Source organism: Crocodylus porosus, unplaced genomic scaffold, assembly GCF_001723895.1.
Source record: "Crocodylus porosus isolate Cpor-Errol unplaced genomic scaffold, CroPor_comp1, whole genome shotgun sequence".
NCBI lineage: Eukaryota > Metazoa > Chordata > Crocodylia > Crocodylidae > Crocodylus > Crocodylus porosus.
In genome coordinates, this window is record NW_017728928.1 from 18,991,056 (window position 1) to 18,997,055 (window position 6,000).

A 6,000-nucleotide genomic window follows, 5' to 3' on the forward strand; every position below is an offset into this window, starting at 1 on the left:
GGAGGTCATTTGTGCTGAGTGCCTCTGGCTTGCCCTGGTGTGGCTTGCTGGCTCGTGGCCCTTGCTAATATGGCCCACGGGGCATTTAGGCCTGGCCACTCACCGCGGGTGGGTGTTGAGGGGCTCTACCACCTACAGCAGCCAACAACGGCAAGTGCTGGGTAGACAGCCCCACCTCAGAGGACCCCTTTGCTCTTCATTACTAGGGTTGCTGCTCTGCTCCAGGGGCCCTCCCACCTACCCCAGCCAAAGTGGCAAGTGCTGGGTACAGGGGCCCTCATGGGAACTGCTGCCCCTGCTACTGGAGAGTGCTGATCCAGCTGCCACCTCCAGGGGTCACTGTTGCTCCTTCATGCCATGGGGGCTCATTGCCCCTCCTTTGCTGGTCTTAGAGTTGCTTGTGCAATCCCAGATCTTTCAGACACTGCCCTACTTCAAAAGCAAGATTTCTAGTTTCTTTATCTATATAGTGAGGACAGGCTTTTTTCTGAACCTTTCTGAGCCCTTGTACTCAATAGCACTTTCCTTTGATAAGTAAATGAGCTACAAGACCATACAGAGAGTAACTCCCCTCTAGTATCTCTTCTACACTTTGCCCTCGCTAACTGCACTAAAACCTGGGCCAGGCATCTGCAGCTCTCTGCACAGGTCATAATGAGCGTTGAACTTTCAGTTACCTTTGTGTAATTGTGCATTAGCAACACTTGTGTGCTTATCAACTTCGCAGTTTTGGAAAGGAGGGCCAGTGAATGCAAAATCTGATCCACCCGCCATTCAGAACTGCATGCTTTAACCCTAAACATTAGGACTGGCCCACTCCCACAAACAGTAAAACAAGTAACAGATGGCAGTAAGCAAGGGCTGGGCTCAAATGTAGCAGCTTAACACCAACTTTCTGAATCTGGATCAAGCCCCCAGCCAGAACCCTGGGAAAGTAAATTTTAACTGGGTGTTGTAAATTGAACTTCTCTCCATATTAATGTAGGTGAACAGAAAAAGAATACACAAAGTTGCCATTATAGAACATAACCATAGCTGAAGAGCAGGTTATACACAAAAAAGAAGAAGACAGAGACATAGAAACATAATGGGAATTTATTTGTGAAGGACTCTCAGGACTGGAGATATCATGGGCACTAAGAGGTGTGCAGTAGTTTACTACTGTGGGGTTGCTTGTACAGGAGCAGATTCAGCAAGGGTGCAGTGGTGCAGTTGCACCCCAAACCTTGATTCCTTCTCCACCCAAAGTTCAAAACAAGCTATCTGGCAGTGGCATTTCTATTCAGATAGCAGTGAGGGAGTCACTTGGCTCATTATAATTGCCTGATTCCTTCTAAAATCTTTGTTCCAGCAGTGTTAACCACCCTCTTTCCTTTTTAATGGTCTTGAAGTTCTACTAATCAAGCTATTCTTTCTTTTGTAATTCTATCTGTTAGCGGCTCCTAGTAAAGTAGCTCCTATTTCACAGCCCTGCAGACTGTTTTTTAACTCTAGCTAAAAATGTTAATTCAGATGTGGAAATGTTAACTCAGGTGAACATTAATTCATGCGCGGAAATAATTTTCAGTGAAGCATTGGTTGCACTGTCAAGATGCTCAGACAGGCTAGATCTTATTTTATGTATGTAAAAGACATGGGGATTTAATTCTAATTGCTACAGAACTAATGAAACAACATTGTTTGGGGTTTTTGCCTAGTTCATTTTAGGGTTTTTTTTATACATAATATGTGATATGGCAAATGAATGCACATTCCAATAAAGTCATATTTTGGTTTTGCTGCAATCTTAAAACAGAATCATTTAGCCCTAAATCCCTATCTTATTAGAAAACCTTCTAGTTTTTCTTTAACTGAAGAAATATATGTATTGTTTATATGTGATGAAGCACTACCCTATCTGCATTCAAAATATGACCATGCTGGGTGGCAAATTGGTTTGTTGTCACACAGTTGCTTGTGGAAGGGGCTATACACATGGATTTTCCACCTAGCTACTGGACTTGATTCTTCAACTGGAAAAAATATTTGTTTTAGAAATATATAAACATCGTAAAGAATCATATGAACTTTGGAATAAATTTCAGGAAAAAAAAATCCAAGCTTTGCAAATTCTCTGCCCCACAAGCCTGGTGCTGTCCCCAAACTATACCTGAGAGGAAGAACAAACCAGCTAAACAAGCTGCTGCATCCTTAATTCTCCATACTGCACTCCAGAGACTGCAGGATTTGCTGGGCCTAACATATCTTATGAGCTGCAAAAGCTTAACTCAGCAAGGTTTGTTCAGGACAAAGTGTTGCTCTTAACTCTGAATTTCCTGACTTTTTCCATTAGGCAGACATTGATTTTCTCCTGGGTTTCTAAAGAGCTGAGATGAACATGATTGGAGTTTCATTCATTTTTTAAAAATTAAGCAACATGGGCTTTGAGTTAGCCAGTTTGTTATTGGTCCTAGGGCACCTTTGGTTTTGCCTTTGCATCTTTTTTGTGTTAATTTGGGTCTGACAGAAGAAGCATTCATTGCACCATGTTTTCTAATTTTTTCACTGATGACCTGGATATGAAAAGGACAAAAAAGTGTAAAGAAACAGCAAAGCAGGATACATCTTTATGTGCTTCACATAACAAGGGTATTTATTCATTGGCCTGGCATTGCTGCCAGTCAGTAAAATAACTGCACATAACATGCCAGGTAGTGCTGTCCAACTTCCAGGCAGCAATGAGCCATGTAGGCCATAGACCCAGACATGCCAAAAGCTTCTTCTGGGCTCCCCACTGCCCCCACTGTGCAGGTAGCTCAGTGCCCCCCACCCTCCACACTGTGTGCAGTGTGAGCAACCTGGCACCTTTGATGCACAAGGAGCCTGGCCCTCTTCATCCCCGCATGGGTACCACCCCCTCGCACTGCATGGCCATCCCCACATGGGCACCAGCCCCCTCGCACTGCATGGCCATGTCACCAGGAGTGGGGGCAGGAAGCAGAAGCTAGAAGAGGGTTGGAAAGCCCAAAGAACCCAGCCACCAGGGCAGGAGCAATGTGGAAGAGGGGAAATCATGGCAAGGCAGTAGCCCACAGAACGCATGCCAACCTCCAGGTGCTGCATGCGGCTGTGGGCTTCCAGTCGGTCAGTGCTGGGCTAAAGCTGAATGGAAGTTGCAGGTGCTGGATTAACAGGATAATAACCATAGAGCCTTTCATCCACAGAGGCCCCAAGTTGAGCAGGCATTTCACACAGTTGCGTAACTGGAGGAAGGGTGAGCAGGGCACCAGAACCTTCCCCTGGGGAGCTTTGTCTGGCAGGGTCAGCCCTGCACGGCACGGCCCCAGCCACTGGGCAGTACTCCTCTGCACCCAACAGTGTATCTGAGAGGCAGGGGGTGAGTGGAATGGTGCTTCCCCCCAGGGAGTTTCTGTCACAGCAGGCTCATCCTTGCGTCAGATAGCATTCAGTGTGGAGGGGAGGGGAGCAAATGAGCAACCATAGGCAGCCCCCGGAGAGCCCATGCTAAGGGACTGCTCTCACCCAAGCATCAGTGTCAGTTCCCTTCAGTGTGTAGAGAGTCTGGGTAGGTAGGACGGCCCTTCCGTATCCGCCTCCAACACACAGCGGCCAGCATATCCCTCCCATGCCCTGAGCATTGAAGGTGCTTGTTATGGCTCTGATTTTACAGATGGGGAAACGGAGGCAAAAAGAGTGAACAGAGAGGGAGTTGCTTTGAGGAGCAGCTCAGTAGTGAGACTGCCTTGAGATGGCTGTTCTGGAGGTGGTGACTCTGGGTGTCTGATTGAAGTCTGAGAGTCTGACGAGTACCTGGTGTGTGTGTTTTTTGCTTTGGAGTGACTGGTTGACAGGCTGGGTCTGTGTGGGGCTGGGTTAGGTAATAACTGAAGGGTAGAGCTAGGTTAGGCAGCCATGTAAAAGGCAGTCCCTAGCGACCAGAGTACTGATCAGAAGGCAGCAAATAGAGAGGGAGGTTGGCCTAAGAAATTTACCCTAGGGCAGAACCGGGGAGTAGGAGACTGGATGTGTGAGCAGGTGTGAGGGGAAAGGTATGGATGTTTGGTGTGTAGGTTTTGTTGGGGCAGGGGTTGTTCTCTTTATAGCCTAAGGGTCCTCCAGGGAGCAAAGGAGGCACAAATGCAGTGGAGGTCAGCAGTTCTGACCTGCTTGGGATGTGCCGTGTTCACCCAGAGGGTTGAGACCATTTCACCCACACAAGGTGTAAGTTGGTGTCTGCCCTGGAAGAAAGAAATCAAAGGTTGGCAGCCTGGGTATCCATGCTGCATTACAGCAAGGGAAAGGAAGATTATATGGACAGGAGTTATGAGAGGCTGACTCTGCAGAGGCCAAAGGGAAAAGAAGAGAAGTGGCAGCATATGACTACTGGAAAAAGGAGGGCCCCCAACACAGAAGAGGAGTAGACTGAAGTCAGCAGCTACTTGCAAGCACTCTGTGGTGGAACAGCTGAGGAAAAGGCAAAGGAGAGGACAGCAGCAGGCATGATGCAAAGGATTTGGCAGTCTAGAGAGAAGGTAGTATAAGGCTCCAGGCAGGGGCTCCAGGACCACTGCACCAAAAAGGAAGAGAAGAGTGGTGATGGTTGGTTACTGCCTTCTGCAGGGGCCAGAGACAGCAATTTATCATATGGATTTGGGGTCCCAGGAGGCATGCTGTCTGCCTGGAGCCCAAATGCAAGATGTCACAGAAAGGCTGCCAAAACTCATCCACCCCTCAGACCTGCTTTTCCATGTAGATACCAACAATATTGCCAGGAATGACACTGAGAGGATCAGAGGCAACTATGAGGCTCTTGGCAAGAGAGTTAACAAGCTTGGAGCACAAGTGGTGTTCTTACTGATCTCTCCTGTGGAAGGCAAGGGCCGAAGCAGGGACCATCATAATGTGGAAATAAATGCATGGCTGAGATGGTGATGTCAATGTGAAGACTTTGGATTCATCTACAATGGGCAGATGTTCTGGGGAGGAGGACAGGTATCAAGAGATGAGATCCATCTGACCATGACTGGAAAGAGCATCTTTGGGCATCTTTGGGCTTCCAACTAGGTTCCACGAGGGATGGTGAACAAAACCCTCCAACAGCAGAGACAACAATCCAGCAGGAAAAGGTCCGGAAAAGCGGCTCAACTCTGAAAAAGGGCCAGGGAGCTACAGGACAGCAACAAGTGATATAAAAGGCAAGCAAATAGACCAAAATGCAAAGTAAGTCTGATGCATGTATACAAATGCAAGAAGCATGAGTGATGTACAAGATGAGCTAGAAAGCACAGCCTGTGACAGGAACTATTGTTACCTGTCCGCTCCATGGTTTTGGGGAACCCTGACACAGGACACAGACTGTCTGACTCACAAAGAATCGCCCCCCCTCACCTAAACAGAAACTGATTAAGATGCAGTGAGAGATACACCTAAAACCCTCCAGTTAAGGGTGACAAAAGTGAAACAACTGGCCTAGGTCTCATTTGCATCTGAGATGGGAACAGATGACCATTCATTTACATGAGAGATGGAGAACAGAAAGCCTGAAGCCGAGACTGCGGTGAATTCTGGGATCAGCAAAGCAGGGGAGCACTGCATGATGGGGAAGCTGTGCTCCAAATGCTAATCAACCCCCACACCCAGCTCAGCATTTATCAGACCAGTTCTAATCTGGATTTACAAAGGACTTCCCCCCGCCACACCTCTAAGCAAAAGTAAGTTTATTGGGCATCTCGGGCCGTGCATTCCCTGGTCCCACTATGGGAGGCCTATGTAAACTTAATTGGCTACAACTTGGTTGCCGGGTTAGGGAATGCTGAGGCAATAGACCAAGTCCGAGGGGGTATGGGCAACATTTGAACAATGGTACAGGGTTCATCACAGCATCCAGCCCGTTGGAGCCCTGTCCACAAGTGTTGTCATACTTTTCCCGAGACGACTGGTGGAAGTCCTCTCCACAACAGGTTATGAACACTCCAAGAATTGCCTTAAGTCTGTTAAAAG